The sequence below is a fragment of the Hesperophylax consimilis genome, unplaced genomic scaffold, assembly GCF_061612785.1.
Source record: "Hesperophylax consimilis isolate HC1 unplaced genomic scaffold, BYU_Hcon_1.0 scaffold_72, whole genome shotgun sequence".
Lineage (NCBI taxonomy): Eukaryota > Metazoa > Arthropoda > Insecta > Trichoptera > Limnephilidae > Hesperophylax > Hesperophylax consimilis.
In genome coordinates, this window is record NW_028301301.1 from 23,118 (window position 1) to 48,198 (window position 25,081).

General features: G+C 30.4%; 1 protein-coding gene across 1 annotated transcript in view; it reads right to left on the reverse strand.

The window, feature by feature from the left end:
- LOC149408777 (uncharacterized) overlaps positions 1-25,081 on the reverse strand; it is a 100,965-nt gene that overhangs the window by 1,186 nt on the left and 74,698 nt on the right. The gene's annotated exons all lie outside the window — the stretch shown is intronic.

The following is a 25,081-nucleotide window of genomic DNA, read 5'->3' on the forward strand; positions in this document are numbered from 1 at the left end:
GCACCATGATTTTGACATCGTGAAATAGGCTCTCTGTATAATTCATCAAATCAATAAAATAAAGCCAACACGGCGACTATGCTTATAAATACTTGTAGACAGTTAATGTATCTTCCTAACGTTATACCAGTTTTTGTGGTAAATTTATTATATAGCATAATACAGTAATTTCAATTTTGACGCATCACGCACTCAAATTTTACAAAATTATTTTCTGACCAAACTTTTGAAGAGATCTTAACATGCAAAAAAATATTTTTCTATTACATTCTTGCATCTGTGATTATCAAACAGGCCATAGAGAACATAAAAACGTAGAAAATATTCTATAAAGATTTTTAAAACTGCCACTGGCGGCAATTTCAAATCACAAAAACGCAAATTTCGCGCATTTATAAAGTTTAAGATTTTTTAATAATTTATCTATCAATTCTAAAAATATAGAATAGTTATTAAAATATAGGTGAATTCATTGGCTGTATAGCACTACAATCAGTTTTATGTCTCCGTATTAAAATTCGGAGGTTTGATTTTTTTAATGTTGGCGGAAAATATTCAAAATCGTCGCCAAAAAACCGCGAGCAATCGGAGAAAAAAGTTTTTTGACGCGCGATCGTTCGAGTGGTTAAGAGCGTTAAATGGTCTTAAAACGCTAGAAAATATAAAAAACCATTAAAAAGTGTTTAACCGTCGTAATACACTTAAAATCATTGAGAAACCCTTGTAAGAGCGTTTAATCGTCGTAAAACAGTGAAAATACCAGAAAAACCTTATAAGAGCGTTAAATCGTCGTAAAGCAGTGACAATACCAGAAAAACCTTATAAGAGCGTTAAATGGTCTAAGAACGCTGGAAAATATAGAAAAACCATTAAAAAGTGTTTAATCGTCGTATTAAACTAAAAATCATTGAAAAACCCTTATAAGAGCGTTAAATCGTCGTAAAATCGTGAAAATACCAGAAAAACCTTATAAGAGCGTTAAATCGTCTTAAAACGCTGGAAAATATAGAAAAACCATTAAAAAGTGTTATATCGTCGAATTACACTAAAAATCATTGAAAAACCCTTAAAATTTGTCAAATCGTCGTAAAACAGTGAAAATACCAGATAAACCTGACAAGAGCGTTAAATGGTCTTAAAACGCTGGAAAATACAGAAAAACCATTAAAAAGTGTTTAATCGTCGTATTACACTACTAATCATTGAAAACCCCTAAAATTTGTCAAATCGTAGTAAAACAGTAAAATAACAGAAAAGCCTTATAAGAGCGTTAAATCGTCGAAAATCAGTGAAAATACCAGAAAAACCTTATAAGAGCGTTAAATCGTCGTAAAACAGTAAAAATACCAGAAAAACCTTATAAGAGCGTTAAATCGTCGAAAAATAGTGACAATACCAGAAAAACCTTATTAGAGCGTTAAATGGTCTTAAAACGCTGGAAAATATAGAAAAACCATTAAAAAGTGTATAACCGTCGTATTACACTTAAAATTATTGAGAAACCCTTACAATTTGTCAAATCGTCGTAAAACAGTGAAAATATCAGAAAAACCTCATAAGAGCGTTAAATCGTCGTAAAACAGTGAAAATACCAGAAAAACCTTAAAAGAGCGTTAAATCGTCTTAAAACGCTGGAAAATATTAAAAAACCATTAAAAAGTGTTTAATCGTCGTATTACGCTAAAAATCATTGAAAACCCCTTAAAATTTGTCAAATCGTCGTAAAACAGTGAAAATAACAGAAAAACCTTATAAGAGCGTTAAATCGTCGTAAAACAGTGAAAACACAAGGAAAAACATTATAAGAGCGTTAAATCGTCGTAAAATAGTGACAATACCAGAAAAACCTTATTAGAGCGTTGAATGGTCTTAAAACGCTGGAAAATATAGAAAAACCATTAAAAAGTGTTAAATCGTCGAATTACACTAAAAATCATTGAAAAACCCTTAAAATTTGTCAAATCGTCGTAAAACAGTTAAAATATCAGAAAAACCTCATAAGAGCGTTAAATTGTCGTAAAACGGTGAAAAGACCAGTAAAACCTTATTAGAGCGTTAAATCGTCGTAAAACCGTGAAAATACCAGAAAAACCTTATAAGAGCGTTAAATCGTCTTAAAACGCTGGAAAATATAGAAAAACCATTAAAAAGTGTTAAATCGTCGAATTACACTAAAAATCATTGAAAAACCCTTAAAAATTGTCAAATCGTCGTAAAACAGTTAAAATATCAGAAAAACCTCATAAGAGCGTTAAATTGTCGTAAAACGGTGAAAACACCAGAAAAACCTTATTAGAGCGTTAAATCGTCGAATTACACTAAAAATCATTGAAAAACCCTTAAAAATTGTCAAATCGTCGTAAAACAGTTAAAATATCAGAAAAACCTCATAAGAGCGTTTAATTGTCGTAAAACGGTGAAAACACCAGAAAAACCTTATTAGAGCGTTAAATCGTCGTAAAACCGTGAAAATACCAGAAAAACCTTATAAGAGCGTTAAATCGTCTTTAAACGCTGGAAAATATAGAAAAACCATTAAAAAGTGTTGTATCGTCGAATTACACTAAAAATCATTGAAAAACCCTTAAAATTTGTCAAATCGTCGTAAAACAGTGAAAATACCAGATAAACCTGACAAGAGCGTTAAATCGTCGTAAAACAGTGAAAATACGAGAAAAACCTTAAAAGAGCGTTAAATCGTCGTAAAACAGTGAAAATACCAGAAAAACCTTATAAAAGCGGTAAATCGTCTTAAAACGCTGGAAAATATAGAAAAACCATTAAAAAGTGTTAAATCGTCGAATTACACTAAAAATCATTGAAAAACCCTTAAAATTTGTCAAATCGTCGTAAAAATGTTAAAATATCAGAAAAACCTCATAAGAGCGTTAAATTGTCGTAAAACGGTGAATAGACAAGAAAAACCTTATAAGAGCGTTATATCGTCTTAAAAATGTGAAAATACCAGAAAATCCTTAAGAGAGCGTTAAATCGTCTTAAAACGCTGGAAAATATAGAAAAACCATTAAAAAGGGTTTAATCGTCGTATTACACTAAAAATCATTGAAAAATCCTGCAAATTTCTTAAATCCTCGTAAAACAGTGAAAATACCAGAAAAACCTTATAAGAGCGTCAAATCGTGGTAAAACAGTGAAAATACCAGAAAAACCTTATAAGAGCGTTAAATCGTCGTAAAGCAGTGAAAATACCAGAAAAACCTTATAAGAGCGTTAAATGGTCTTAAAACGCTGGAAAATATAAAAAACCATTAAAAAGTGTTTAACCGTCGTAATGCACTAAAAATCATTGAGAAACCCTTATAAGAGCGTTTAATCGTCGTAAAACAGTGAAAATACCAGAAAAACCTTAAAAGAGCGTTAGATCGTCGTGAAGCAGTGACAATACCAGAAAAACCTTATAAAAGCGTTAAATGGTCTAAAAACGCTGGAAAATATAGAAAAACCATTAAAAAGTGTTTAATCGTCGTATTATACTAAAAATCATTGAAAAACCCTTATAAGAGCGTTCAATCGTCGTAAAACCGTGAAAATACCAGAAAAACCTTATAAGAGCGTTAAATCGTCTTAAAACGCTGGAAAATATAGAAAAACCATTAAAAAGTGTTAAATCGTCGAATTACACTAAAAACCATTGAAAAACCCTTAAAATTTGTCAAATCGTCGTAAAACAGTGAAAATACCAGATAAACCTGACAAGAGCGTTAAATCGTCGTAAAACAGTGAAAATACCAGAAAAACCTTATAAGAGCGTTAAATCGTCGTAAAACAGTGAAAATACCAGAAAAACCTTATAAAAGCGGTAAATCGTCTTAAAACGCTGGAAAATATAGAAAAACCATTAAAAAGTGTTAAATCGTCGAATTACACTAAAAATCATTGAAAAACCCTTAAAATTTGTCAAATCGTCGTAAAACAGTTAAAATATCAGAAAAACCTCATAAGAGCGTTAAATTGTCGTAAAACGGTGAATAGACATGAAAAACCTTATTAGAGCGTTAAATCGTCTTAAAAATGTGAAAATACCAGAAAATCCTTAAGTGAGCGTTAAATCGTCTTAAAACGCTGGAAAATATAGAAAAACCATTAAAAAGGGTTTAATCGTCGTATTACACTAAAAATCATTGAAAAATCCTTAAAATTTCTTAAATCCTCGTAAAACAGTGAAAATACCAGAAAAACCTTATAAGAGCGTCAAATCGTGGTAAAACAGTGAAAATACCAGAAAAACCTTATAAGAGCGTTAAATCGTCGTAAAGCAGTGAAAATACCAGAAAAACCTTATAAGAGCGTTAAATGGTCTTAAAACGCTGGAAAATATAAAAAACCATTAAAAAGTGTTTAACCGTCGTATTACACATAAAATCATTGAGAAACCCTTAAAATTTGTCAAATCGTCGTAAAACAGTGAAAATATCAGAAAAACCTCATAAGAGCGTTAAATCGTAGTAAAACAGTGAAAATACCAGAAAAACCTTAAAAGAGCGTTAAATCGTCTTAAAACGCTGGAAAATATTGAAAAACCATTAAAAAGTGTTTAATCGTCGTATTACGCTAAAAATCAATGAAAACCCCTTAAAATTTGTCAAATCGTCGTAAAACAGTGAAAATACCAGAAAAACCTTATTAGAGCGTTAAATGGTCTTAAAACGCTAGAAAATATAAAAAATATTAAAAAGTGTTTAACCGTCGTAATACACTAAAAATCATTGAGAAACCCTTGTAAGAGCGTTTAATCGTCGTAAAACAGTGAAAATACCAGAAAAACCTTATAAGAGCGTTAAATCGTCGTTAAGCAGTGACAATACCAGAAAAACCTTATAAGAGCGTTAAATGGTCTAAAAACGCTGGAAAATATAGAAAAACCATTAAAAAGTGTTTAATCGTCGTATTAAACTAAAAATCATTGAAAAACCCCTATAAGAGCGTTAAATCGTCGTAAAACCGTGAAAATACCAGAAAAACCTTATAAGAGCGTTAAATCGTCTTAAAACGCTGGAAAATATAGAAAAACCATTAAAAAGTGTTAAATCGTCGAATTACACTAAAAATCATTGAAAAACCCTTAAAATTTGTCAAATCGTCGTAAAACAGTGAAAATACCAGATAAACCTGACAAGAGCGTTAAATCGTCGTTAAACAGTGAAAATACCAGAAAAACCTTATAAGAGCGTTAAATCGTCGTAAAAAAGTGAAAATACCAGAAAAACCTTATAAAAGCGGTAAATCGTCTTAAAACGCTGGAAAATATAGAAAAACCATTAAAAAGTGTTAAATCGTCGAATTACACTAAAAATCATTGAAACACCCTTAAAATTTGTCAAATCGTCGTAAAACAGTTAAAATATCAGAAAAACCTCATCAGAGCGTTAAATTGTCGTAAAACGGTGAATAGACCAGAAAAACCTTATTAGAGCGTTAAATCGTCTTAAAAATGTGAAAATACCAGAAAATCCTTAAGAGAGCGTTAAATCGTCTTAAAACGCTGGAAAATATAGAAAAACCATTAAAAAGGGTTTAATCATCGTACTACACTAAAAATCATTGAAAAATCCTTAAAATTTCTTAAATCCTCGTAAAACAGTGAAAATACCAGAAAAACCTTATAAGAGCGTCAAATCGTCGTAAAACAGTGAAAATTCCAGAAAAACCTTATAAGAGCGTTAAATCGTCGTAAAGCAGTGAAAATATCAGAAAAACCTTACAAGAGCGTTAAATGGTCTTAAAACGCTGGAAAATATAAAAAACCATTCAAAAGTGTTTAACCGTCGTAATACACTAAAAATCATTGAGAAACCCTTATAAGAGCGTTTAATCGTCGTAAAACAGTGAAAATACCAGAAAAACCTTAAAAGAGCGTTAGATCGTCGTAAAGCAGTGACAATACCAGAAAAACCTTATAAGAGCGTTAAATGGTCTAAAAACGCTGGAAAATATAGAAAAACCATTTAAAAGTGTTTAATCGTCGTATTATACTAAAAATCATTGAAAAACCCTTATAAGAGCGTTTAATCGTCGTAAAACCGTGAAAATACCAGAAAAACCTTATAAGAGCGTTAAATCGTCATAAAGCAGTGAAAATACCAGAAAAACCTTATAAGAGCGTTAAATGGTCTTAAAACGCTGGAAAATACAGAAAAACCATTAAAAAGTGTTTAATCGTCGTATTACACTACTAATCATTGAAAACCCCTAAAATTTGTCAAATCGTAGTAAAACAGTAAAATAACAGAAAAGCCTTATCAGAGCGTTAAATCGTCGTAAATCAGTGAAAATACCAGAAAAACCTTATAAGAGCGTTAAATCGTCGTAAAACAGTGAATTACCAGAAAAACCTTATAAGAGCGTTAAATCGTCGTAAAACAGTAAAAATACCAGAAAAACCTTATAAGAGCGTTAAATCGTCGTAAAATAGTGACAATACCAGAAAAACCTTATTAGAGCGTTAAATGGTCTTAAAACGCTGGAAAATATAGAAAAACCATTAAAAAGTGTTTAACCGTCGTATTACACTTAAAATTATTGAGAAACCCTTACAATTTGTCAAATCGTCGTAAAACAGTGAAAATATCAGAAAAACCTCATAAGAGCGTTAAATCATCGTAAAACAGTGAAAATACCAGAAAAACCTTAAAAGAGCGTTGAATCGTCTTAAAACGCTGGAAAATATAAAAAAACTATTAAAAAGTGTTTAATCGTCGTATTACGCTTAAAATCATTGAAAACCCCTTAAAATTTGTCAAATCGTCGTAAAACAGTGAAAATAACAGAAAAACCTTATAAGAGCGTTAAATCGTCGTAAAACAGTGAAAACACAAGGAAAAACATTATAAGAGCGTTAAATCGTCGTAAAATAGTGACAATACCAGAAAAACCTTATTAGAGCGTTAAATGGTCTTAAAACGCTGGAAAATATAGAAAAACCATTAAAAAGTGTTAAATCGTCGAATTACACTAAAAATCATTGAAAAACCCTTAAAATTTGTCAAATCGTCGTAAAACAGTGAAAATACCAGATAAACCTGACAAGAGCGTTAAATCGTCGTAAAACAGTGAAAATACCAGAAAAACCTTATAAGAGCGTTAAATCGTCGTAAAAAAGTGAAAATACCAGAAAAACCTTATAAAAGCGGTAAATCGTCTTAAAACGCTGGAAAATATAGAAAAACCATTAAAAAGTGTTAAATCGTCGAATTACACTAAAAATCATTGAAAAACCCTTAAAATTTGTCAAATCGTCGTAAAACAGTTAAAATATCAGAAAAACCTCATAAGAGCGTTAAATTGTCGTAAAACGGTGAATAGACCAGAAAAACCTTATTAGAGCGTTAAATCGTCTTAAAAATGTGAAAATACCAGAAAATCCTTAAGAGAGCGTTAAATCGTCTTAAAACGCTGGAAAATATAGAAAAACCATTAAAAAGGGTTTAATCGTCGTACTACACTAAAAATCATTGAAAAATCCTTAAAATTTCTTAAATCCTCGTAAAACAGTGAAAATACCAGAAAAACCTTAAAAGAGCGTAAGATCGTCGTAAAGCAGTGACAATACCAGAAAAACCTTATAAAAGCGTTAAATGGTCTAAAAACGCTGGAAAATATAGAAAAACCATTAAAAAGTGTTTAATCGTCGTATTATACTAAAAATCATTGAAAAACCCTTATAAGAGCGTTAAATCGTCGTAAAACCGTGAAAATACCAGAAAAATTTTAAAAGAGCGTTAAATCGTCGTAAAGCAGTGAAAATACCAGAAAAACCTTATAAGAGCGTTATATCGTCGTAAAGCAGTGAAAATACAAGAAAAACCTTATAAGAGCGTTAAATCGTCGTAAAACAGTGAAAATATCAGAAAAACCTTATAAGAGCGTTAAATCGTCGTAAAACAGTGAAAATACCAGAAAAACCTTATAAGAGCGTTAAATCGTCGTAAAACAGTAAAAATACCAGAAAAACCTTATAAGAGCGTTAAATGGTCTGAAAACGCTGGAAAATATAGAAAGAGAATTAAATAGTGTTTAATCGTCATATTACACTAAAAATCATTGAAAAACCCTTAAAATTTGTCAAATCGTCGTAAAACAGTAAAAATACCAGAAAAACCTTATAAGAGCGTTAAATAGTCGTAAAACAGTGAAAATACCAGGAAAACCTTATAAGAGCGTTTAATCGTCGTAAAACAGTAAAAATACCAGAAAAACCTTATGAAGCGTTAAATGGTCTTAAAACGCTGGAAAATATAGAAAAACCATTAGAAAGTGTTTAACCGTCGTATTACACTAAAAATCATTGAGAAACCCTTAAAATTTGTCAAATCGTCGTAAAACAGTGAAAATACCAGATAAACCTTACAAGAGCGTTAAATCGTCGTAAAACAGTGAAAATTCCAGAAAAACCTTATAAGAGCGTTAAATCGTCGTAGAAAAAGTGAAAATCCCAGAAAACTCTTATAAGTGCGTTAATTCGTCGTAAAAATGTGAAAATACCAGAAAAACCTTATAAGAGCGTTAAATCGTCGTAAAACAGTGAAAATACCAGAAAAACCTTATAAGAGCGTTAAATCGTCTTAAAACGCTGGAAAATATAGAAAAAGAATTAAAAAGTGTTTAATCGTCATATTACACTAAAAATCTTTGAAAAACCCTTAAAATTTGTCAAATCGTCGTAAAACAGTAAAAATACCAGAAAAACCTTATTAGAGCGTTTAATCGTCGTAAAACAGTGAAAATACCAAAAAAACCTTATAAGAGCGTTAAATGGTCTTAAAACGCTGAAAATATAGAAAAACCATTAAAAAGTGTTTAATCGTCGTATTACACTAAAAATCATTGAGAAAACCCTAAAAATTTGTCAAATCGTCGAAAAACAGTGAAAATACCAAAAAAACCTTATAAGAGCGTTAAATCGTCGTTAAACAGTGAAAACACAAGGAAAAACATTATAAGAGCGTTAAATCGTCGTTAAACAGTGAAAATACCAGAAAAACCTTATAAGAGCGTTAAATCGTCGTAAAACAGTGAAAATACCAGGAAAACCTTATAAGAGCGTTTAATCGTCGTAAAACAGTAAAAATACCAGAAAAACCTTATAAGAGCGTTAAATGGTCATAAAACGCTGGAAAATTTAGAAAAACCATTAAAAAGTGTTTAATCGTCGTATTACACTAAAAATCATTGAGAAAACCCTAAAAATTTGTCAAATCGTCGAAAAACAGTGAAAATACCAGATAAACCTTACAAGAGCGTTAAATCGTCGTAAAACAGTGAAAATTCCAGAAAAACCTTATAAGAGCGTTAAATCGTCGTAAAATAGTGAAAATCCCAGAAAACTCTTATAAGTGCGTTAAATCGTCGTAAAAATGTGAAAATACCAGAAAAACCTTATAAGAGCGTTAAATCGTCGTAAAACAGTGAAAATACCAGAAAAACCTTATAAGAGCGTTAAATCGTCTTAAAACGCTGGAAAATATAGAAAAAGAATTAAAAAGTGTTTAATCGTCATATTACACTAAAAATCTTTGAAAAACCCTTAAAATTTGTCAAATCGTCGTAAAACAGTAAAAATACCAGAAAAACCTTATAAGAGCGTTAAATCGTCGTAAAACAGTGATAATACCAGAAAAAAGATTATAAGAGCGTTAAATGGTCTTAAAACGCTGGAAAATATAGAAAAACCATTAAAAAGTGTTAAATCGTCGTATTAAACTAAAAATCATTGAAAAACCCTTATAAGAGCGTTTAATCGTCGTAAAACCGTGAAAATACCAGAAAAACCTTATAAGAGCGTTAAATCGTCTTAAAACGCTGGAAAATATAGAAAAACCATTAAAAAGTGTTATATCGTCGAATTACACTAAAAATCATTGAAAAACCCTTAAAATTTGTCAATTCGTCGTAAAACAGTGAAAATATCAGAAAAACCTCATAAGAGCGTTAAATCGTCGTAAAACAGTGAAAATACCAGAAAAACCTTAAAAGAGCGTTAAATCGTCTTAAAACGCTGGAAAATATTGAAAAACCATTAAAAAGTGTTTAATCGTCGTATTACGCTAAAAATCATTGAAAACCCCTTAAAATTTGTCAAATCGTCGTAAAACATTGAAAATAACAGAAAAGCCTTATAAGAGCGTTAAATCGTCGTAAATCAGTGAAAATACCAGAAAAACCTCATAAAGGCGTTAAATCGTCGTAAAACAGTGAAAATACCAGAAAAACCTTAAAAAAGCGTTAAATCGTCGTAAAACAGTGAAAACACAAGGAAAAACATTGTAAGTGCGTTGAATCGTCGTAAAATAGTGACAATACCAGAAAAACCTTATTAGAGCGTTAAATGGTCTTAAAACGCTGGAAAATATAGAAAAACCATTAAAAAGTGTTAAATCGTCGAATTACACTAAAAATCATTGAAAAACCCTTAAAAATTGTCAAATCGTCGTAAAACAGTTAAAATATCAGAAAAACCTCATAAGAGCGTTAAATTGTCGTAAAACGGTGAAAACACCAGAAAAACCTTATTAGAGCGTTAAATCGTCGTAAAACCGTGAAAATACCAGAAAAACCTTATAAGAGCGTTAAATCGTCTTTAAACGCTGGAAAATATAGAAAAACCATTAAAAAGTGTTATATCGTCGAATTACACTAAAAATCATTGAAAAACCCTTAAAATTTGTCAAATCGTCGTAAAACAGTGAAAATACCAGATAAACCTGACAAGAGCGTTAAATCGTCGTTAAACAGTGAAAATACCAGAAAAACCTTATAAAAGCGTCAAATCGTCGTAAAACAGTGAAAATACCAGAAAAACCTTATAAAAGCGGTAAATCGTCTTAAAACGCTGGAAAATATAGAAAAACCATTAAAAAGTGTTAAATCGTCGAATTACACTAAAAATCATTGAAAAACCCTTAAAATTTGTCAAATCGTCGTAAAACAGTTAAAATATCAGAAAAACCTCATAAGAGCGTTAAATTGTCGTCAAACGGTGAATAGACCAGAAAAACCTAAAAGAGCGTTAAATCGTCTTAAAACGCTGGAAAATATAGAAAAACCATTAAAAAGTGTTTAACCGTCGTATTACACTTAAAATCATTGAGAAACCCTTTAAATTTGTCAAATCGTCGTAAAACAGTGAAAATATCAGAAAAACCTCATAAAAGCGTTAAATCGTCGTAAAACAGTGAAAATACCAGAAAAACCTTAAAAGAGCGTTAAATCGTCTTAAAACGCTGGAAAATATTGAAAAACCATTAAAAAGTGTTTAATCGTCGTATTACGCTAAAAATCAATGAAAACCCCTTAAAATTTGTCAAATCGTCGTAAAACAGTGAAAATAACAGAAAAGCCTTATAAGAGCGTTAAATCGTCGTAAATCAGTGAAAATACCAGAAAAACCTTATAAAGGCGTTAAATCGTCGTAAAACAGTGAAAATACCAGAAAAACCTTATAAGAGCGTTAAATCGTCGTAAAACAGTGAAAACACAAGGAAAAACATTATAAGAGCGTTAAATCGTCGTAAAATAGTGACAATACCAGAAAAACCTTATTAGAGCGTTAAATGGTCTTAAAACGCTGGAAAATATAGAACAACCATTAAAAAGTGTTTAACCGTCGTATTACACTTAAAATCATTGAGAAACCCTTAAAATTTGTCAAATCGTCGTAAAACAGTGAAAATATCAGAAAAACCTCATAAGAGCGTTAAATCGTCGTAAAACAGTGAAAATACCAGAAAAACCATAAAAGAGCGTTAAATCGTCTTAAAACGCTGGAAAATATAGAAAAACCATTAAAAAGTGTTTAACCGTCGTATTACACTAAAAATCATTGAGAAACCCTTAAAATTTGTCAAATCGTCGTAAAACAGTGAAAATATCAGAAAAACCTCATAAGAGCGTTAAATCGTCGTAAAAAAGTGAAAATACCAGAAAAACCTTAAAAGAGCGTTAAATCGTCTTAAAACGCTGGAAATATTGAAAAACCATTAAAAAGTGTTTAATCGTCGTATTACGCTAAAAATCAATGAAAACCCCTTAAAATTTGTCAAATCGTCGTAAAACAGTGAAAATAACAGAAAAGCCTTTTAAGAGCGTTAAATCGTCGTTAATCAGTTAAAATACCAGAAAAACCTTATAAAGGCGTTAAATCGTCGTAAAACAGTGAAAATACCAGAAAAACCTTATAAGAGCGTTAAATCATCGTAAAACAGTGAAAACACAAAGAAAACAATTATAAGAGCGTTAAATCGTCGTAAAATAGTTAAAATATCAGAAAAACCTCATAAGAGCGTTAAATTGTCGTAAAACGGTGAAAAGACCAGAAAAACCTTATTAGAGCGTTAATTCGTCTTAAAAATGTGAAAATACCAGAAAATCCTTAAGAGAGCGTTAAATCGTCTTAAAACGCTCGAAAATATAGAAAAACCATTAAAAAGGGTTTAATCGTCGTATTACACTAAAAATCATTGAAAAATCCTTAAAATTTCTTAAATCCTCGTAAAACAGTGAAAATACCAGAAAAACCTTATAAGAGCGTCAAATCGTCGTAAAACAGTGAAAATACCAGAAAAACCTTATAAGAGCGTTAAATCGTCGTAAAGCAGTGAAAATACCAGAAAAACCTTATAAGAGCGTTAAATGGTCTTAAAACGCTGGAAAATATAAAAAACCATTTAAAAGGGTTTAACCGTCGTAATACACTCAAAATCATTGAGAAACCCTTATAAGAGCGTTTAATCGTCGTAAAACAGTGAAAATACCAGAAAAACCTTAAAAGAGCGTAAGATCGTCGAAAAGCAGTGACAATACCAGAAAAACCTTATAAAAGCGTTAAATGGTCTAAAAACGCTGGAAAATATAGAAAAACCATTAAAAAGTGTTTAATCGTCGTATTATAATAAAAATCATTGAAAAACCCTTATAAGAGCGTTAAATCGTCGTAAAACCGTGAAAATACCAGAAAAATTTTATAAGAGCGTTAAATCGTCGTAAAGCAGTGAAAATACCAGAAAAACCTTATAAGAGCGTTATATCGTCGTAAAGCAGTGAAAATACAAGAAAAACCTTATAAGAGCGTTAAATCGTCGTAAAACAGTGAAAATATCAGAAAAACCTTATAAGAGCGTTAAATCGTCGTAAAACAGTGAAAATACCAGAAAAACCTTATAAGAGCGTTAAATCGTCGTAAAACAGTAAAAATACCAGAAAAACCTTATAAGAGCGTTAAATGGTCTGAAAACGCTGGAAAATATAGAAAGAAAATTAAATAGTGTTTAATCGTCATATTACACTAAAAATCATTGAAAAACCCTTAACATTTGTAAAATCGTCGTAAAACAGTAAAAATACCAGAAAAACCTTATAAGAGCGTTAAATCGTCGTAAAACAGTGAAAATACCAGATAAACCTTACAAGAGCGTTAAATCGTCGTAAAACAGTGAAAATTCCAGAAAAACCTTATAAGAGCGTTAAATCGTCGTAAAATAGTGACAATCCCAGAAAACTCTTATAAGTGCGTTAAATCGTCTTAAAACGCTGGAAATATTGAAAAACCATTAAAAAGGGTTTAATCGTCGTATTACGCTAAAAATCAATGAAAACCCCTTAAAATTTGTCAAATCGTCGTAAAACAGTGAAAATAACAGAAAAGCCTTTTAAGAGCGTTAAATCGTCGTAAATCAGTGAAAATACCAGAAAAACCTTATAAAGGCGTTAAATCGTCGTAAAACAGTGAAAATACCAGAAAAACCTTATAAGAGCGTTAAATCGTCGTAAAACAGTGAAAACACAAGGAAAACCATTATAATAGCGTTAAATCGTCGTAAAATAGTTAAAATATCAGAAAAACCTCATAAGAGCGTTAAATTGTCGTAAAACGGTGAAAAGACCAGAAAAACCTTATTAGAGCGTTAATTCATGTCAAATCGTCGTAAAACAGTGAAAATAACAGAAAAGCCTTTTAAGAGCGTTAAATCGTCGTAAAACAGTTAAAATATCAGAAAAACCTCATAAGAGCGTTAAATCGTCGTAAAACAGTGAAAACACAAGGAAAACCATTATAAGAGCGTAAAATAGTTAAAATATCAGAAAAACCTCATAAGAGCGTTAAATTGTCGTAAAACGGTGAAAAGACCAGAAAAACCTTATTAGAGCGTTAATTCGTCTTAAAAATGTGAAAATACCAGAAAATCCTTAAGAGAGCGTTAAATCGTCTTAAAACGCTCGAAAATATAGAAAAACCATTAAAAAGGGTTTAATCGTCGTATTACACTAAAAATCATTGAAAAATCCTTAAAATTTCTTAAATCCTCGTAAAACAGTGAAAATACCAGAAAAACCTTATAAGAGCGTCAAATCGTCGTAAAACAGTGAAAATACCAGAAAAACCTTATAAGAGCGTTAAATCGTCGTAAAGCAGTGAAAATACCAGAAAAACCTTATAAGAGCGTTAAATGGTCTAAAAACGCTGGAAAATATAGAAAAACCATTTAAAAGTGTTAAACCGTCGTAATACACTAAAAATCATTGAGAAACCCTTATAAGAGCGTTTAATCGTCGTAAAACAGTGAAAATACCAGAAAAACCTTAAAAGAGCGTAAGATCGTCGTAAAGCAGTGACAATACCAGAAAAACCTTATAAAAGCGTTAAATGGTCTAAAAACGCTAGAAAATATAGAAAAACCATTAAAAAGTGTTTAATCGTCGTATTATACTAAAAATCATTGAAAAACCCTTATAAGAGCGTTAAATCGTCGTAAAACCGTGAAAATACCAGAAAAATTTTATAAGAGCGTTAAATCGTCGTAAAGCAGTGAAAATACCAGAAAAACCTTATATGAGCGTTATATCGTCGTAAAGCAGTGAAAATACAAGAAAAACCTTATAAGAGCGTTAAATCGTCGTAAAACAGTGAAAATATCAGAAAAACCTTATAAGAGCGTTAAATCGTCGTAAAACAGTGAAAATACCAGAAAAACCTTATAAGAGCGTTAAATCGTCGTAAAACAGTAAATATACCAGAAAAACCTTATAAGAGCGTTAAATGGTCTGAAAACGCTGGAAAATATAGAAAGAGAATTAAATAGTGTTTAATCGTCATATTACACTAAAAATCATTGAATAACCCTTAAAATTTGTCAAATCGTCGTAAAACAGTAAAAATACCAGAAAAACCTTATAAGAGCGTTAAATCGTCGTAAAACAGTGAAAATACCAGATAAACCTTACAAGAGCGTTAAATCGTCGTAAAACAGTGAAAATTCCAGAAAAACCTTATAAGAGCGTTAAATCGTCGTAAAATAGTGACAATCCCAGAAAACTCTTATAAGTGCGTTAAATCGTCGTAAAAATGTGAAAATACCAGAAAAACCTAATAAGAGCGTTAAATCGTCGTAAAACAGTGAAAATACCAGAAAAACCTTATAAGAGCGTTAAATCGTCTTAAAACGCTGGAAAATATAGAAAAAGAATTAAAAAGTGTTTAATCGTCATATTACACTAAAAATCTTTGAAAAACCCTTAAAATTTGTCAAATCGTCGTAAAACAGTAAAAATACCAGAAAAACCTTATAAGAGCGTTAAATCGTCGTTAAACAGTGAAAATACCAAAAAAACCTTATAAGAGCGTTAAATGGTCTTAAAACGCTGGAAAATATAGAAAAACCATTAAAAAGTGTTTAATCGTCGTATTAAACTAAAATTCATTGAAAAACCCTTATAAGAGCGTTTAATCGTCGTAAAACCGTGAAAATACCAGAAAAACCTTATAAGAGCGTTAATACGTCTTAAAGAGCTGGAAAATATAGAAAAACCATTAAAAAGTGTTATATCGTCGAATTACACTAAAAATCATTGAAAAACCCTTAAAATTTGTCAATTCGTCGTAAAACAGGGAAAATATCAGAAAAACCTCATAAGAGCGTTAAATCGTCGTAAAACAGTGAAAATACCAGAAAAACCTTAAAAGAGCGTTAAATCGTCTTAAAACGCTGGAAAATATTGAAAAACCATTAAAAAGTGTTTAATCGTCGTATTTCGCTAAAAATCATTGAAAACCCCTTAAAATTTGTCAAATCGTCGTAAAACATTGAAAATAACAGAAAAGCCTTATAAGAGCGTTCAATCGTCGTAAATCAGTGAAAATACCAGAAAAACCTTATAAAGGCGTTAAATCGTCGTAAAACAGTGAAAATACCAGAAAAACCTTATAAGAGCGTTAAATCGTCGTAAAACAGTGAAAACACAAGGAAAAACATTATAAGAGCGTTGAATCGTCGTAAAATAGTGACAATACCAGAAAAACCTTATTAGAGCGTTAAATGGTCTTAAAACGCTGGAAAATATAGAAAAACCATTAAAAAGTGTTAAATCATCGAATTACACTAAAAATCATTGAAAAACCCTTAAAAATTGTCAAATCGTCGTAAAACAGTTAAAATATCAGAAAAACCTCATAAGAGCGTTAAATTGTCGTAAAACGGTGAAAACACCAGAAAAACCTTATTAGAGCGTTAAATCGTCGTAAAACCGTGAAAATACCAGAAAAACCTTATAAGAGCGTTAAATCGTCTTTAAACGCTGGAAAATATAGAAAAACCATTAAAAAGTGTTATATCGTCGAATTACACTAAAAATCATTGAAAAACCCTTAAAATTTGTCAAATCGTCGTAAAACAGTGAAAATACCAGATAAACCTGACAAGAGCGTTAAATCGTCGTTAAACAGTGAAAATACCAGAAAAACCTTATAAAAGCGTTAAATCGTCGTAAAACAGTGAAAATACCAGAAAAACCTTATAAAAGCGGTAAATCGTCTTAAAACGCTGGAAAATATAGAAAAACCATTAAAAAGTGTTAAATCGTCGAATTACACTAAAAATCATTGAAAAACCCTTAAAATTTGTCAAATCGTCTTAAAACAGTTAAAATATCAGAAAAACCTCATAAGAGCGTTAAATTGTCGTAAAACGGTGAATAGACCAGAAAAACCTAAAAGAGCGTTAAATCGTCTTAAAACGCTGGAAAATATAGAAAAACCATTAAAAAGTGTTTAACCGTCGTATTACACTTAAAATCATTGAGAAACCCTTAAAATTTGTCAAATCGTCGTAAACCAGTGAAAATATCAGAAAAACCTCATAAAAGCGTTAAATCGTCGTAAAACAGTGAAAAAACCAGAAAAACCTTAAAAGAGCGTTAAATCGTCTTTAAACGCTGGAAAATATTGAAAAACCATTAAAAAGTGTTTAATCGTCGTATTACGCTAAAAATCAATGAAAACCTCTTAAAATTTGTCAAATCGTCGTAAAACAGTGAAAATAACAGAAAAGCCTTATAAGAGCGTTAAATCGTCGTAAATCAGTGAAAATACCAGAAAAACCTTATAAAGGCGTTAAATCGTCGTAAAACAGTGAAAACACAAGGAAAAACATTATAAGAGCGTTAAATCGTCGTAAAACAGTGAAAATACCAGAAAAACCTTATAAGAGCGTTTAATCGTCGTAAAACAGTAAAAATACCAGAAAAACCTTATAAGAGCGTTAAATGGTCTTAAAACGCTGGAAAATATAGAAAAACCATTAAAAAGTGTTTAACCGTCGTATTACACTAAAAATCATTGAGAAACCCTTAAAATTTGTCAAATCGTCGTAAAACAGTGAAAATACCAGATAAACCTTACAAGAGCGTTAAATCGTCGTAAAACAGTGAAAATTCCAGAAAAACCTTATAAGAGCGTTAAATCGTCGTAAAATAGTGACAATCCCAGAAAACTCTTATAAGTGCGTTAAATCGTCGTAAAAATGTGAAAATACCAGAAAAACCTTATAAGAGCGTTAAATCGTCGTAAAACAGTGAAAATACCAGAAAAACCTTATAAGAGCGTTAAATCGTCTTAAAACGCTGGAAAATATAGAAAAAGAATTAAAAGTGTTAAATCGTCATATTACACTAAAAATCTTTGAAAAACCCTTAAAATTTGTCAAATCGTCGTAAAACAGTAAAAATACCAGAAAAACCTTATTAGAGCGTTAATTCGTCTTAAAAATGTGAAAATACCAGAAAATCCTTAAGAGAGCGTTAAATCGTCTTAAAACGCTCGAAAATATAGAAAAACCATTAAAAAGGGTTTAATCGTCGTATTACACTAAAAATCATTGAAAAATCCTTAAAATTTCTTAAATCCTCGTAAAACAGTGAAAATACCAGAAAAACCTTATAAGAGCGTTAAATGGTCTTAAAACGCTGGAAAATATAAAAAACCATTTAAAAGTTTTTAACCGTCGTAATACACTAAAAATCATTGAGAAACCCTTATAAGAGCGTTTAATCGTCGTAAAACAGTGAAAATACCAGAAAAACCTTAAAAGAGCGTAAGATCGTCGTAAAGCAGTGACAATACCAGAAAAACCTTAGAAAAGCGTTAAATGGTCTAAAAACGCTGGAAAATATAGAAAAACCATAAAAAGTGTTTAATCGTCGTATTATACTAAACATCATTGAAAAACCCTTATAAGAGCGTTAAATCGTCGTAAAAACCGTGAAAATACCAGAAAAATCTTATAAGAGCGTTAAATCGTCGTAAAGCAGTGAAAATACCAGAAAAACCTTATAAGAGCGTTATATCGTCGTAAAGCAGTGAAAATACCAGAAAAACCTTATAAGAGCGTTAAATCGTCGTAAAACAGTGAAAATATCAGAAAAACCTTATAAGAGCATTAAATCGTCGTAAAACAGTGAAAATACCAGAAAAACCTTATAAGAGCGTTAAATCGTCTTAAAACGCTGGAAAATATAGAAAAAGAATTAAAAAGTGTTTAATCGTCATATTACACTAAAAATCTTTGAAAAACCCTTAAAATTTGTCAAATCGTCGTAAAACAGTAAAAATACCAGAAAAACCTTATAAGAGCGTTAAATCGTCGTAAAACAGTGAAAATACCAAAAAAACCTTATAAGATCGTTAAATGGTCTTAAAACGCTGGAAAATATAGAAAAACCATTAAAAAGTGTTTAATCGTCGTATTAAACTAAAAATCATTGAAAAACCCGTATAAGAGCGTTATATCGTCGTAAAACCGTGAAAATACCAGAAAAACCTTATAAGAGCGTTAAATCGTCTTAAAACGCTGGAAAATATAGAAAAACCATTAAAAAGTGTTATATCGTCGAATTACACTAAAAATCATTGAGAAACCCTTAAAATTTGTCAAATCGTCGTAAAACAGTAAAAATACCAGAAAAACCTTATAAGAGCGTTAAATCGTCGTAAAACAGTAAAAATACCAGAAAAACCTTATAAGAGCGTTAAATGGTCTTAAAACGCTGGAAAATATAGAAAGAGAATTAAATAGTGTTTAATCGTCATATTACACTAAAAATCATTGAAAAACCCTTAAAATTTGTCAAATCGTCGTAAAACAGTAAAAATACCAGAAAAACCTTATAAGAGCGTTAAATCGTCGTAAAACAGTGAAAATACCAGAAAAACCTTATAAGAGCGTTAAATCGTCGTAAAACAGTGAAAATACCAAAAAAACCTTATAAGAGCGTTAAATGGTCTTAAAACGCTGGAAAATATAGAAAAACCATTAAAAAGTGTTTAATCGTCGTATTAAACTAAAAATCATTGAAAAACCCTTATAAGAGCGTTTAATCGTCGTAAAACCGTGAAAATACCAGAAAAACCTTATAAGAGCGTTAAATCGTCTTAAAACGCTGGAAAATATAGAAAAAGAATTAAAAAGTGTTTAATCGTCATATTACACTAAAAATCTTTGAAAAACCCTTAAAATTTGTCAAATCGTCGTAAAACAGTAAAAATACCAGAAAAACCTTATAAGAGCGTTAAATCGTCGTAAAACAGTGAAAATACCAAAAAAACCTTATAAGAGCGTTAAATGGTCTTAAAACGCTGGAAAATATAGAAAAACCATTAAAAAGTGTTTAATCGTCGTATTAAACTAAAAATCATTGAAAAACCCTTATAAGAGCGTTTAATCGTCGTAAAACCGTGAAAATACCAGAAAAACCTTATAAGAGCGTTAAATCGTCTTAAAACGCTGGAAAATATAGAAAAAGAATTAAAAAGTGTTTAATCGTCATATTACACTAAAAATCTTTGAAAAACCCTTAAAATTTGTCAAATCGTCGTAAAACAGTAAAAATACCAGAAAAACCTTATAAGAGCGTTAAATCGTCGTAAAACAGTGAAAATACCAAAAAAACCTTATAAGATCGTTAAATGGTCTTAAAACGCTGGAAAATATAGAAAAACCATTAAAAAGTGTTTAATCGTCGTATTAAACTAAAAATCATTGAAAAACCCGTATAAGAGCGTTATATCGTCGTAAAACCGTGAAAATACCAGAAAAACCTTATAAGAGCGTTAAATCGTCTTAAAACGCTGGAAAATATAGAAAAACCATTAAAAAGTGTTATATCGTCGAATTACACTAAAAATCATTGAGAAACCCTTAAAATTTGTCAAATCGTCGTAAAACAGTAAAAATACCAGAAAAACCTTATAAGAGCGTTAAATCGTCGTAAAACAGTAAAAATACCAGAAAAACCTTATAAGAGCGTTAAATGGTCTTAAAACGCTGGAAAATATAGAAAGAGAATTAAATAGTGTTTAATCGTCATATTACACTAAAAATCATTGAAAAACCCTTAAAATTTGTCAAATCGTCGTAAAACAGTAAAAATACCAGAAAAACCTTATAAGAGCGTTAAATCGTCGTAAAACAGTGAAAATACCAGAAAAACCTTATAAGAGCGTTAAATCGTCGTAAAACAGTGAAAATACCAAAAAAACCTTATAAGAGCGTTAAATGGTCTTAAAACGCTGGAAAATATAGAAAAACCATTAAAAAGTGTTTAATCGTCGTATTAAACTAAAAATCATTGAAAAACCCTTATAAGAGCGTTTAATCGTCGTAAAACCGTGAAAATACCAGAAAAACCTTATAAGAGCGTTAAATCGTCTTAAAACGCTGGAAAATATAGAAAAAGAATTAAAAAGTGTTTAATCGTCATATTACACTAAAAATCTTTGAAAAACCCTTAAAATTTGTCAAATCGTCGTAAAACAGTAAAAATACCAGAAAAACCTTATAAGAGCGTTAAATCGTCGTAAAACAGTGAAAATACCAAAAAAACCTTATAAGAGCGTTAAATGGTCTTAAAACGCTGGAAAATATAGAAAAACCATTAAAAAGTGTTTAATCGTCGTATTAAACTAAAAATCATTGAAAAACCCTTATAAGAGCGTTTAATCGTCGTAAAACCGTGACAATACCAGAAAAACCTTATAAAAGCGTTAAATGGTCTAAAAACGCTGGAAAATATAGAAAAACCATTAAAAATTGTTTAATCGTCGTATTATACTAAAAATCATTGAAAAACCCTTATAACAGCGTTAAATCGTCGTAAAAACCGTGAAAATACCAGAAAAATCTTATAAGAGCGTTAAATCGTCGTAGAGCAGTGAAAATACCAGAAAAACTTTATAAGAGCGTTATATCGTCGTAAAGCAGTGAAAATACCAGAAAAACCTTATAAGAGCGTTAAATCGTCGTAAAACAGTGAAAATATCAGAAAAACCTTATAAGAGCGTTAAATCGTCGCAAAACAGTGAAAATACCAGAAAAACCTTATAAAGGCGTTAAATCGTCGTAAAACAGTGAAAACACAAGGAAAAACATTATAAGAGCGTTAAATCGTCGTAAAATAGTTAAAATATCAGAAAAACCTCATTAGAGCGTTCAATTGTCGTAAAACGGTGAAAAGACCAAAAAAACCTTATAAGAGCGTTAAATCGTCTTAAAACGCTGGAAAATATAGAAAAACCATTAAAAAGTGTTATATCGTCGAATTACACTAAAAATCATTGAGAAACCCTTAAAATTTGTCAAATCGTCGTAAAACAGTAAAAATACCAGAAAAACCTTATAAGAGCGTTAAATCGTCGTAAAACAGTAAAAATACCAGAAAAACCTTATAAGAGCGTTAAATGGTCTTAAAACGCTGGAAAATATAGAAAGAGAATTAAATAGTGTTTAATCGTCATATTACACTAAAAATCATTGAAAAACCCTTAAAATTTGTCAAATCGTCGTAAAACAGTAAAAATACCAGAAAAACCTTATAAGAGCGTTAAATCGTCGTAAAACAGTGAAAATACCAGAAAAACCTTATAAGAGCGTTAAATCGTCGTAAAACAGTGAAAATACCAAAAAAACCTTATAAGAGCGTTAAATGGTCTTAAAACGCTGGAAAATATAGAAAAACCATTAAAAAGTGTTTAATCGTCGTATTAAACTAAAAATCATTGAAAAACCCTTATAAGAGCGTTTAATCGTCGTAAAACCGTGAAAATACCAGAAAAACCTTATAAGAGCGTTAAATCGTCTTAAAACGCTGGAAAATATAGAAAAAGAATTAAAAAGTGTTTAATCGTCATATTACACTAAAAATCTTTGAAAAACCCTTAAAATTTGTCAAATCGTCGTAAAACAGTAAAAATACCAGAAAAACCTTATAAGAGCGTTAAATCGTCGTAAAACAGTGAAAATACCAAAAAAACCTTATAAGAGCGTTAAATGGTCTTAAAACGCTGGAAAATATAGAAAAACCATTAAAAAGTGTTTAATCGTCGTATTAAACTAAAAATCATTGAAAAACCCTTATAAGAGCGTTTAATCGTCGTAAAACCGTGACAATACCAGAAAAACCTTATAAAAGCGTTAAATGGTCTAAAAACGCTGGAAAATATAGAAAAACCATTAAAAAGTGTTTAATCGTCGTATTATACTAAAAATCATTGAAAAACCCTTATAACAGCGTTAAATCGTCGTAAAAACCGTGAAAATACCAGAAAAATCTTATAAGAGCGTTAAATCGTCGAAGAGCAGTGAAAATACCAGAAAAACTTTATAAGAGCGTTATATCGTCGTAAAGCAGTGAAAATACCAGAAAAACCTTATAAGAGCGTTAAATCGTCGTAAAACAGTGAAAATATCAGAAAAACCTTATAAGAGCGTTAAATCGTCGTAAAACAGTGAAAATACCAGAAAAACCTTATAAAGGCGTTAAATCGTCGTAAAACAGTGAAAACACAAGGAAAAACATTATAAGAGCGTTAAATCGTCGTAAAATAGTTAAAATATCAGAAAAACCTCATTAGAGCGTTCAATTGTCGTAAAACGGTGAAAAGACCAAAAAAACCTTATAAGAGCGTTAAATCGTCGTAAAAATGTGAAAATACCAGAAAATCCTTATGAGAGCGTTAAATCGTCTTAAAACGCTGGAAAATATAGAAAAACCATTAGAAAGTGTTTAACCGTCGTATTACACTAAAAATCATTGAGAAACCCTTAAAATTTGTCAAATCGTCGTAAAACAGTGAAAATACCAGATAAACCTTACAAGAGCGTTAAATCGTCGTAAAACAGTGAAAATTCCAGAAAAACCTTATAAGAGCGTTAAATCGTCGTAAAATAGTGACAATCCCAGAAAACTCTTATAAGTGCGTTAAATCGTCGTAAAAATGTGAAAATACCAGAAAAACCTTATAAGAGCGTTAATTCGTCTTAAAAATGTGAAAATACCAGAAAATCCTTAAGAGAGCGTTTAATCGTCTTAAAACGCTCGAAAATATAGAAAAACCATTAAAAAGGGTTTAATCGTCGTATTACACTAAAAATCATTGAAAAATCCTTAAAATTTCTTAAATCCTCGTAAAACAGTGAAAATACCAGAAAAACCTTATAAGAGCGTTAAATGGTCTTAAAACGCTGGAAAATATAAAAAACCATTTAAAAGTGTTTAACCGTCGTAATACACTAAAAATCATTGAGAAACCCTTATAAGAGCGTTTAGTCGTCGTAAAACAGTGAAAATACCAGAAAAACCTTAAAAGAGCGTAAGATCGTCGTAAAGCAGTGACAATACCAGAAAAACCTTATAAAAGCGTTAAATGGTCTAAAAACGCTGGAAAATATAGAAAAACCATTAAAAAGTGTTTAATCGTCGTATTATACTAAAAATCATTGAAAAACCCTTATAAGAGCGTTAAATCGTCGTAAAAACCGTGAAAATACCAGAAAAATCTTATAAGAGCGTTAAATCGTCGTAAAGCAGTGAAAATACCAGAAAAACCTTATAAGAGCGTTATATCGTCGTAAAGCAGTGAAAATACCAGAAAAACCTTATAAGAGCGTTAAATCGTCGTAAAACAGTGAAAATATCAGAAAAACCTTATAAGAGCGTTAAATCGTCGTAAAACAGTGAAAATACCAGAAAAACCTTATAAGAGCGTTAAATCGTCGTAAAACAGTAAAAATACCAGAAAAACCTTATAAGAGCGTTAAATGGTCTTAAAACGCTGGAAAATATAGAAAGAGAATTAAATAGTGTTTAATCGTCATATTACACTAAAAATCATTGAAAAACCCTTAAAATTTGTCAAATCGTCGTAAAACAGTAAAAATACCAGAAAAACCTTATAAGAGCGTTAAATCGTCGTAAAACAGTGAAAATACCATAAAAACCTTATAAGAGCGTTAAATCGTCGTAAAACAGTGAGAATACCAGAAAAACCTTATAAGAGCGTTAAATCGTCTTAAAACGCTGGAAAATAAAGAAAAAGAATTAAAAATTGTTTAATCGTCGTATTACACTAAAAATCTTTGAAAAACCCTTAAAATTTGTCAAATCGTCGTAAAACAGTAAAAATACCAGAAAAACCTTATAAGAGCGTTAAATCGTCGTAAAACAGTGAAAATACCAGAAAAACCTTATAAGAGCGTTTAATCGTCGTAAAACAGTAAAAATACCAGAAAAACCTTATAAGAGCGTTAAATGGTCTTAAAACGCTGGAAAATATAGAAAAACCATTAAAAAGTGTTTAACCGTCGTATTACACTAAAAATCATTGAGAAACCCTTAAAATTTGTCAAATCGTCGTAAAACAGTGAAAATACCAGATAAACCTTACAAGAGCGTTAAATCGTCGTAAAACAGTGAAAATTCCAGAAAAACCTTATAAGAGCGTTAAATCGTCGTAAAATAG